Here is a 12,022-nt window from a genome sequence, read left to right on the forward strand (position 1 = left end):
ATCAGAGATCCCGTCTGGTCCTGGAGCACTCCATACATCTTGAGTTTCCAGAATATTGTATACTTCCTGCACTGCAACCTTTACATTTTTTAACACCACATTTCTCGTTACTCCCTCCTCCTGCACAAAATCACTTTCTCTAAAGAAGACATTGAAAGAATTTGTTCATTACTTCAGCTTGCATAACCACATCTTTATAGACACTACCTTCTACTTTCAGCTCATTGATTCCTTCCTTTTGTTTCAAAATGCCATTAACAACCCTGTGAAACAATTTAGGTTCTTCTTTACATTTGTCAACTATACCTTTTTCAAAGTTTCTTTATTCCTCTCAACGTATTCTTGTATATTCGTTTCTAGTTCTTTTATATTCTTCCTCTGTTCTATCATTACTTCTCTTTCTTGATTTGTTCAATGCCTTATCCCTTTTCTTTTTCTTTTCTTTTTTTTCTTAATCATACACCTTTTGTTGAAGCAGTCATTTCTCCAGTTCTCTTTCCCAAACTTTTGGCACATACTTTTCCACACCCGTATTAAAGAAATCGAGAAAGATATCTCACTTCTTTTGTATCTCTCTTGTTTCCCTGAATTTTCCCCAATCTGCTTCTTTGAAAAATTTTGTCAATCCTGTAAAGTTTGCTTTCCCAAAGCTGTATCTTCCATGTCTGTACAGCTCATTTCTTGTCTCCTCAGTTCCTTCTATCGTCAATCACAACATGATCACCTTTTCCCACAGGACACAGATATTTCAGAGATTCAGTTGCCTCAGGTTCTTTGGTTACAATTATATCTAGTCTTGCTGGTGTGTCATCCCCCCTAAATTTGTCTCCTCTTTGACCCACTGAGTCATTACATTATCCATTGCTACATTTAACAGTATACTGTCCCATGAATCTTCACTACTTCCTGAGTCTCACTCCTCCCAGTTTACCTCTTGACAACTGAAGTCCTCCACCAGGATTATGTTGTTACTTTTCTCAATCAATTTCTGTAGTATCTAACCATGTCTGACAATATCTCCTGATATTCCTCCTCATTCCATGCCCTTGTCTTTGGGGGGTACACATGCTACTGCAATGTGTCTCTTGCCTTTCCCTATGGTTTCTATTGCCATTTTATCACTTTAGCCATACATTCTCCCAGTTCCAGACTATCCACATTTAGGCTGTTTTTCACTGCTATCATCACTCCTCCCATTTTTTCTTTTCTATCTCTTCTCCATAATTTATATTTCCCATTTCCCATTTGGATTTCAATATTCTCTCTTAGCTTGGTCTCTATGAAGCACATAATGTCTGGTTCATTAACCCTCACGAAATCGTCTATTTCTAGCCCTGGGGAGGATAGACCATCTACATTAGCATATGCCACCTTCAATCTTTTTGCATTGTTTTTTATTCTGTCCTTCTCTCTCTCCTTCAGTACCACTTCCTCTATTTTTGATCCATGCTCTTCATGGCATTCAACAACTTCCCATCTACTCCATATATTCTTAATACTTTCCACAATCCTTGTCTACCCACCCTGTCATATGCTTTCTCCAAATCCATGAAGGCTGCATACAACTTCTTTCCCTTCTCTAAAAACTTTTCCACTAAAGATCTAAGAATGAATATCTGATTTACACAACCTCTTCCCCTCCTAAACCTCCCTGTTCTTCTCCAACTAATTCCTCCATTATCTCCCTAACTCTGTCAATAAGTATCCTACCATATATTTTTCCTATTACACTAAGAAGGTAAATGCCCCTACGATTACCACACACTTCTTTTTCCCCTTTTCCTTTGTACTGGGGAATAATTATACCTGACTTCCAATCATCCAGGACTCTACCTTCCTCCCAGGCCAATCTGCACATCTTCCACATCCATTCTATTACTATCTCTCCCCCATGCTTCAGCATTTCACCACACATTCCACCAATTCCTGGGGTTTTCCCCATTTTAACTTTCTTCATTGCTTCCACAACTTCCATCCTGCAGAATTCTTCCTCTCTTCTCACATCTCTCCTTCTCCCAGCCATTCCCCAGCCACTTATACTTGCATTACTTTCATTCTCTATGTTCAACAATTCATTAAAGTGTTCTCTCCATCTGCTCACTTTTTCTCCCCTCTCCACTAGTAATCTATCATTTTTATCTTTCACTTCCTAACTAACTTCTTTGGTACCCTGTCTACCTCTCTTTACCTCTTTCCAGAACATTTTCTTACATTCCCTCCACTTTACACTCAAATTCCTTCCAAATTCCTCATCCATTCTCTTCTTAGTTTCTCTTCTTTTCACCTCTCTCTTCCTCTCTACATATAACTCTCTCTTCAGTTTCTCAACTTCTTCGACGCCCCTGTTTCTCATCTGCTCACTATGTGCTTACTTCTTTTGTGCCACGCCTCTCTCACCTCTTCAGTCCACCATGCTGTTCCCTGCATCCCCTTTCTTCTTCTCTTCACTCCACACACCACCTCACATGCTGCACAGATTTCTATATTTACCCAATCACTCCTCCACTTCCCTCTTGTATTCTGCCTTTTTTCCATCCTCTTGTAACATTTCTACCGTCCTTGTAAGAACTACTTCCTCCCGTCCTTCCCTTCTTCTATTTCTCCATTTTGTTTGGACTTTGATTCTGACCACCACCAACTGGTGGTCTGAAAGTCCATTCCCCCAACCTCTATATACTTTTGCATCCATTACACATTTTCTCATCATTTCATCTACACACATATAATCAATCATTGCCTTCCGTTCATTAAGTTCACCATCCACCCTTCTCATCACTCACCACATATACCTATGGATCATTTTGTGCCTGAAGAGGGTATTAGCTATCACCAAGCCCCTCCTGGCACGAATGTCCACTAAAGGAATGCCAATCTCATCCATCTCTGCAAGCACACTCCACTCACCAACTACTCCATCCACCATCACATTCCCTACTTTTCCATTCATATCTCCAATCAGAAACACTCTCTCATTCCTCTGAAATTTTTCCAAGCACACTTCCACATTTGTCCAGAACTCTTCTCTCTGCTTCCACGATCTTGCGTTGGTGCATACACACACAATCAACCAAATTTGTAGTCCAACTTTCACTCTTACCCACACAATCCTTGAGCCAACTGATCCATATTCTCTTATATTCTCCTTCCATCTGTTACTCACAACAATACACACTCCTTCTTTTGCCCACTCATTCTCACCTACTCCTGTGCATAAACCTCATCCATACTCCCATTCTCTCACACTCTCACCTCCCCATTTAGTTTCAGTTAATCCACATACATCCAATATCGCACCCTCATGCACCTGTACAATCTGTCTTTCTTTCACCTCATTTGTAACTGTCCAAATTAAATTCCATTTGCCATTTATTGCTCCATTCATGAAGCTTATTTAATTCTTCTTGTAGCTCTTTGCAAGACTCTTTGTTAGTAATTTTCCTTTGTATTCTTACATCATCTGCAAACATATTTAGATAGATTCCATTTCCAGTGTTACTGTCAATGTCATTTATACATACTAAAAACATAACTTGTGCCAGCACTGAGCCCTGTGGAACTCTGCTACTCATTTCCCTCCATGATGAGTAATTTCCCCTTAGTACTGGTCTCATTTCCCTTTTTCTGAAAAAATCCTACATCCAACAGTACAGGTTGCCTTGGATAACTCCTTGATGGTACAGTTTCCATAAAAATCTTTGGTGCGGTAGTCTGTCAAATGCTTTCTTGAAATCTAAATAAATACTGTCTACCGATCCCTCTCTTTTCTGTAATGTTTCTGTAAGTCTATCATAGTGGTTTAATAGATTAGTAACACACGATTTTTCACTTTCTAAAACCGAACTGCCTTTCTATTATCATACTGTGCTCTAGATGGTGTACCCAAACTTTCTTTATCAGCTTTTCTAGAATCTTACTTGCAACACTGGTCAGTGATACTGGTTGGTAGTTGAGTGGATTTTGTCTATTCCCTTTCTTGAATAGGGGAACAATGTTTGCTTTCTTCCAAATATCAGGTAGTTTACCTTGACATAAGAATTCCTTGAATTTTAAATATAATGGTTTGCTTAACTCTTCTGCACATTCATGTAGCACCCAACTATATGCTTTTCCTTTGTCTAATTTACTTAACTCTTCCTGTACTTCTTATTCTGATATTTGTATATCTGGTAATATGTGTGGGCATGCATGTTCCATATCATCTCCTTCAAAATTATTTTCTTTCGTAGAAGCTGATTGGAAGTTTTGATTTAGTGCTTCACAACTATCTTTCTCTTGTGTACAGATGATCCCCTCGTCCACAATGGACTGTATCTTATCTTTAATTTCGGATGTAGCTGTAAAATAGCTTAGGCTGATCACTACTTTCATTTATAATGTCCTCCTCAAACTGTCTTTCATCCTCCCTTCTTATCTTTGTATAATCATTTCTTGCCTGTTTATAGTTATTATATGCCCTCTCACTATTGTGTCTTCTGTATTTATTCAACAGCAAGTTTTCTTTTGATTTTTAACATTCTGTATTAGACTATATCTTTATTTTCATTTCCGTTTCTATGTGTTGAGGGATGTAAATTCGGACTCCTATTTAATAAAAAGCACAGAAATTTCTAGATGTAATATTTAAATCTTGTCCTCTAAGCTCCTTTTCCCAGTCTATTTCTAAGCACTTTTTCAGGTTGTGATAGTTGCCCTCTTTGTAGTTCAGCCTCTTTTCATAACTCTCATTACTGGTAACTATGTCATATGCATTCCTGAAGCTGCAATTTAATACGGCATGGTCGCTTTTGCCGAATGAAGGGTGATACATTGTACCGTCAATATCATTTTCTTGTCTAGTCCATACAAGATCTAGTACTGAAGGATCATCAAGTTCTCATTTTCTGGTGTTTTCCTTTGCATGCTGTGTTAGGAAAAACTCCTGCACAAGATCCAGGAGCTTTTGATCCCAACAGCTTTCATGGCTTCTTACATCTAGAGTATTCCAATTTATATTTGTATTGAACTCTCCAGTTAATATAATTCTTTCAGATTTCTCTTCCATTCTATGTAGTAATGTTCTTCAATTCTGAGTTGTACTTTCTGTCATGTCTTCATATTCGCCTCTTTCCCAAGTGTTTGTTTTGGGTGGCACATATAAATCAGCCACAGTAAATTTCCCTTAAGATGTGTTAATCTTAAATGCAATCAATTCTACTTGTGAGGGCATACCTATTTCTACTTCTTTGACTTGTAGATTTTTCTTTGTTAAGATTATAATTCCTCCTCCTTTTCAAAAATTTCTGTCTCTTCTCCATATATTGTATTCATTTAAGTTTTGGGTATCGTTTGATATCTTTGGGGTTAATTTTGTTTCATCGTTCCTTTTCTTTGGTATAGTCTTCCATCTCAAATAATTTAGACGCCATTCCATCTACATCTGAGTAAATCAACTTACAGGCAATTATCTTGTTTATATACTTTCCATAACTTGAGTCTATTACCTTCCTTCTTTTTATTCCTTTTGGTTATTCACCACTTCTGTATGTGCAATCCAATTACTCTGTAAAAAAAAATTTACTCTTCTCTTCCTCCGATCTTTCTTCATTCATTGTTTTTGCCTCCTCCCTCTTCTCCTTTAGTATTCCCAGCTCCTCTTGAGTTAGGCATTTTTTTATCCATACTTTTTTACATTCCTCTTTTTCCCTGAGTTTGTTTGCATTTTTTAGTATTTCCTCCACAGTGTTCACACTCTGGAAGGCTACTTGCAGGGGCTTTAACTTGTTTCTCTCATATTTCCCTAGCCTTTTGTGTTCCTCTGTGTCTTTATTACAGATTTCCTCTGATACTTCCTTCAGTATGCTCATTATGTTTGCCATCTCCTTTTTGTCTCTTAAAATTTTGTTTTTTATTCTTCATCTATATCAGTGATTACTATAAATTTGTTGATATCTGCTGAATCTTTGACCAATTTTGTTTTTATTTTTTTTATTTTTTTTATTTTTTTCACTTCTAATGATTTTTTTCTTCAACTCTTGTTTCTAAGTCTTTTCTTACTTACAGCATTCCAGCATACGCAGTTTCCACATCATCTTTCTAACTTTGCATCACTTCATTCACCTGGGTAATCTACTCTTCAGTATCACTGCTTTGGTCTATTAGACTGCTTGCTTGCCTAACTGTCTCTTATCATTTCTGAACTCCTCCATAATACTTTCATGGTTGACACCTACACTTGCCATTTCACTTATCTTCCTTCTAAGTGAACCCACCTCAACTGACAGCTCATCTATTGTTGTGTCTTTTTTGTTTAATTCCTTAACTAATTTTTCATTTTCTTTCTCTTGCATGTGCACTTGCAAACTCTGAAAAGCCTTCTCCAGCTAATTCACCCTCTCTACTAGTTTGTTATATGTTTGCATTTCAACCAGTTCCTGGCAGAAATCATCATCCTGTTTTCTGCCTCTTTCCCTTTCCTTGACTCCTTCCATATTCACTTTACTAAAAATGGAGCTCATCTTGTGGTACTACTTAAAAAGATTCTACTAACAAGTAAGCTTCTCCTTGCTACACACCTAGTGATAGATGACACTCAGCTGATGATGCGCTGATCAGGCATTCCTGCACTAATTGGATGAATTCTGTTATTTGGACAACACTTTTGCTTATACTTGCTCTACTGTATTAGAATACCATTTAGTTTAACCCAGGACAGAGCTTGACTCATATAAAAATACTATTTAGGTGTGGCCAGTTGTGGTCAAAGGTGGCCAGCACGGAGTGAAGAGACAGGCGAGGAGACAGATGTGTTGACTCTGATGTTGTCTAAGAGTGTGTGTGTGTATTTACCTAATTGTGATACACAGGAAATGAGCTACGCTCGTGGGGTCCCGTCTCGTTTCTCAGTAAGTCAAATTTAGCTTTAAACTCGTTTAAGTTTTTAGACTGGACGATCTCTTTGTCCAGCCTATTCCACAGGTCTATACACTATAAGGAAAATTATATTTCTTGATATCCTTCAAGCAGCTTGGTTTCTTGAGTTTCATTCTGTGTCCTCTTGTTACTCTCTTATCCCATACAAACAGATCTTCTTTGTCAATTTTATCTACTCCCACCATAGTCCTGAACACTGCAATCATGTCTCCTCTCTTTCTCCTTTCCTCTAAGGAAGGCAAATCCAGCTTTTCCAACCCCTCTCTATACGACAAATCTGCCAGACTGGGGACCATTTTGGTTGCTATTCTTTGTATTCTCTCAATCTTGTTTATATCTTTCTTTTTGTGTAGGGACCACACTACTGCTGCATATTCTAACCTGGGGCGAATTATGGCCACTATCAATTTTTTCATCATCTCCTAATCCGTATAATGAAAAGATACTCTTATATTAGTCAGGAGTTTATATGTCTCTCTAACTGCCTTGTTAATGTGTTTTTCAGGTGACAAACTATCCTGGACCAGCACTCCCAAAACTTTCTCTTCTCTCGCATTTGTGACTGGTTCATTACCCATCACATATGTCATTGATGGTCTCTTGGTACTTTTATCCATTTCCAATATTTTACATTTCTTTGCATTAAATTTCATTTCCCACATCCGGATCCAATTGTGTATCCTATCCAGATTCTCCTGCAGCATTTTACAATCCTTCTCAACCTCTACCTTCGTCATGATCTTTGCATCATCAGTAAACAGACTTGCATAACTGTTCACTCCATCTACCATATCATTTACATAAATCAGGAACATTATTGGCACCAACACTGAGCCCTGTGAGACTCCACTTGTTACTTCCCTCCATCCAGACATCCTATCCTTTATTACTGTCCTCATTTGTCTGTCTCTCAAAAAGTCTCTCATCCATTCCAGGAGGTTCCCCTTCAGTCCTCCTATATGCTCTAGTTTCCACATTAGTCTCTTATGGGGTACCTTGTTGAAGGCCTTCTCCAAATCTAAATACACACAATCCACCCAACCATCTCTCTCCTGTAGCACGTCAATCGCTCGAGTAAAAACTCAACAAGTTGGACACACACGACCTTCCATTTCTAAATCTAAACTGACTATCAGCCAAAATATTAATCTCTTCCAGATATTTTATCCATCTGTCTTTCAGAATTCTTTCACATAATTTTGCGACCATGCTGGTTAGGGACACTGGTCTATAATTCAGGGGTTCTTCCCTGTGTGTGTGTGTATTTACCTATTTGTAGTATACAGGAATTGAGCATTGCTCGTGTTTGTCCTGTCTCCATATCCACATTTATCAAGTCTACCTTTACACACATGAATGTTTTTCTCATGCACCACCTCTTTGTCTAAGTCATTCCAAATATTTAAGTATTTACCTAATATACCTAATTGTGATATACATGGAATGTACAATGCTCGTGGGTTATCGTCGCTGTTTCTCAATAAGTCAAATTTAGCTTTAAACTCGTTTAAGTTTTTAGACTGGACGATCTCTTTGTCCAGGCTATTCCATAAGTCTATACTTCTGTAAGGAAAGCTATATTTCTTGATATCCTTCAAGCAGCTTGACTTTTTCAATTTCATACCATGTCCTCTTGTTGCTCTCTTATCCCATACTAACAGATCTTCTTTGTCAATTTTATCTACTCCCACCATGGTCCTGAACACTGCAATCATGTCTCCCCTCCTTCTCCTTTCCTCTAAGGAAGGCAAATCCAGTTTTTCCTGCCTCTTTCTGTATGACAGGTCTGTCAGACTGGGGACCCCATCTTGGTTGCTGTTCTTTGTATTCTCTCAATCTTGTTTATATCTTTCTTTTTGTGTGGGGACCACACTACCGCTGCATATTCTAACCTGGGGCGGATCATGGCCACTATCAATTTTTTCATCATCTCCTCATCCATATAATGAAATGCTACTCTTATGTTAGTCAAGAGTTTATAAGTCTCTCCAACTATCTTGTTAATGTGCTTTTCTGGTGACAAACTATCTTGGACCAGCACTCCCAAATCTTTCTCTTCTCTCATTTTTGTCATTAATTCATTACCCAACAAATAATTCAGTGATGGCCTCCTGGTACTTGTACCCATTTCCAATATTTTACATTTCTTTACATTAAATTTCATTTCCCACGTCCGGCTCCAATTGTGTATCCTATCCAAATCCTCCTGCAGTATTTTACAATCCTCTTCAACCTCTACCTTCCTCAAGATCTTTACATCATCAGCAAACAGACTTGCATAACTGTTCACTCCATCTACCATATCATTTACGTAAATCAGGAACATTACTGGCGCCAACACCGAGCCTTGAGGGACTCCACTTGTTACTTCCCTCCATCCAGACATCCTATCCTTTATTACTGTCCTCATTTGTCTGTCTCTCAAAAAGTCTCTCATCCATTCCAGAAGTTTCCCCTTCAGTCCTCCTATATATTCTAGTTTCCACATTAGTCTCTTATGAGGTGTGTGTGTGTGTGTGTGTGTGTGTGTGTGTGTGTGTGTGTGTGTGTGTGTGTGTGTGTGTGTGTGTGTGTGTGTGTGTGTGTGTGTGTGTGTAGGTGAGTGAGAGTGGTGAACGAATGAGTGGGAGAGAGAGTGAGTGAGTGAGACTGCAGAGGGGGGTAGCAGAGTGTTTGGCTTTCTTGTCCCCTACCCTGTTCTCCCACCCTCCCCCACCCCCATTTGTCTCCCTCCCCATCCCCCCTGCCCTTCCCCATCCCCATTTGGCACACTGCCAGCTGCCTGCCTAGCTGTCACTATCAGTAGCCCCCTGCAGCATCTCAACACCACACATCCCACCATCCTACAATGCTGCATGTGATGTGTGATGTCCCATTTTTTAGCAATAGTGTTGTTTATGAGGATAATAACATTACCTAAGGTGTTTTTGTGTCAGTTTTTGTTGACTGAATACAGTACATGAGAGTATGGGTCTGGGTCTGGAATGCATCTCTGGCTTTGCTTCAGTATCTTATGGGGAACTTGCCTCGATATCTGAAATACTTGCTGACCGAACACTCCCACTGGTACACAACATTCCTGGATGTCAGGGTATGGGTGTAACTAGTTTTTTTGTAGCTTCCAGATAATTTCACTATTTAGAACACTTTCATACTGAAGGGGGTAAATGATGGCTGTATCATCATCCAGTTGAGTCTCCCCTGGTCTGAACAAAATCGTTGGAATATAGAACAAAATGATTTACGTCCTCGGAGTGAAGGAAGTAGTTTAATCATGCTCATTTAGTGGCATACTGTACGCTCTAAGCATCCCTTATGCACAGTCCACAAATTTGAAAATTTTAACTTCATTAACAAGGGTTGATCAGGGAAAGGTCATGGGTGAGTTGGGAGAAAGGTGGTCTGCTGTCCTAATGAATGCACATCTGATTCCAGGCTGGAGAATGGAACAGTTTATGAATATGAATATCACTAAAAACAGACTTTACTGATTTACTGTAAGACCTACTGATACATCATGAAAACGTCCCTCCTAATACAGTATGCTCTCGATTATCCAGTGTATAGTGGCCAAAGGGATGACAGAAATCAAACTGTTCACTGTACTTTGCTAAGATTCCTACTGCTTTACCTGGACAGTTTATGGGAACTCATTAACTTTGGCCATGAACCTCATTCATCATCTATGGCTCTTGGCTTTCATCATCATAATCCTGACCATTTTTTTCCCACCCACGGATGAGGTAAGGTAGGATCCAGATTACAAGGATAGGGAGAGAAAAAATGAGGGAAAACCATAACAAGGATGTTCTGTGGAACAGACCAAACACTCAATTACTTACCATTCATGTCCACTGTATCCTGACTCCACTTCACATGCCTAACAATCTGCATACATTTTTCTGTTATTTTCTTCACAAAAGTGCATCATATAAACCTACCAAAAAATCAGTCAATTAACTATCATTTTAAAAGGTGGGTACCAAACCTGTCATGTGCTCTTCCATACATAATTCATCCATCTAACTCAGTCACCAGTTGTTTCCTTAACTTCATTAACTTCCATTCCTCGCTTTCTTCTAAACTTGTTTATCACGTTCATCTACTTTTTACTTGGCTTACCACCCCTCCTCCCATTTTCCAACTCCCTCATATATATGCTTTTCATCCCTATCCACACTGATTCTCTTCATATGACCATAGCACCTAAACATATTCTTTTTTGCCCTACTATCATGAGACTTCCTTATTCCACATCTTTTGCAAGTCACAATTTTATCCTATCTACATACATTCCTCAATGGTTCCATATCCATTCCTCTTCTTCTTGATTTTTCCCTCTCATACCAAAGTAAAAGCTCACATTCATTCATTCATTCATTGCCAGACGCCATGTATCCCAGACAGGGTGGCCAAGGGCTTAAGAGTTAATTGTTTTACAGGGAGGGGCACTAATCCTCCACCAACCCCACTTGACGTAGGGATGCCAACAGCATCTGGTGTTCCCAGGCGGTCACCCATCCAAGTACTAACCAGACCCAACGTTGCTTAACTTCGCTGATCGGACGGGAAGCGGTGTACTCAACGTGGCATGGCCACACTTATACAAAATCTAGAGAGGTCAGAAAACAAGTGGTCTGAAAGGATTTATGGCCTTTTAAATGCTTGTCTGTCTCTTGACCTACTCTCCCTCCTTTACTTCCTCTTTCTCTCTTCCTATAGGCAACTTTGGTAATGTTATAACTCTCTTTCTACAGACAATTCGGGGAATAATTCTAGAGACAACAGATGCTCAAGTTACACATAAGTGTCCATTACAAGGATGCTAATTTGAAAGGGGAGGTTCAAAACAATGTGTTTCAAGTGTCTGCCTGCTGTTAAAGTTCATTATCAACTAATTTTTGTTTTCAACCACAGCAACTAGAGGATAAGGGAGCTTAATCAAGGCATAGTATGGATATAAAGACTTCTTGGCACAACATTCTTCGACTTAGCAAAAGGGAGGCTTTTATTCTAAACAGTGCCATTTTAACCTTGCTAATGTGAAGTGTAAACAGCCTGATCGTGTGAGAGGCTTGACTAAAAAGGGGACTCCTGCCACACAGGGGAGTCC

The 12,022-nt window shown here is 39.1% G+C and overlaps 1 pseudogene; it reads right to left on the reverse strand.

Moving 5' to 3' along the window:
- Window positions 1-11,393: 11,393 nt before the first annotated feature.
- LOC145415779 (5S ribosomal RNA) lies at window positions 11,394-11,512 on the reverse strand (annotated as a pseudogene).
- Window positions 11,513-12,022: the final 510 nt, after the last annotated feature.

Source organism: Coenobita brevimanus, chromosome 103 (genome assembly GCF_032717465.1).
Source record: "Coenobita brevimanus isolate Jiangsu-jjx chromosome 103, ASM3271746v2, whole genome shotgun sequence".
NCBI lineage: Eukaryota > Metazoa > Arthropoda > Malacostraca > Decapoda > Coenobitidae > Coenobita > Coenobita brevimanus.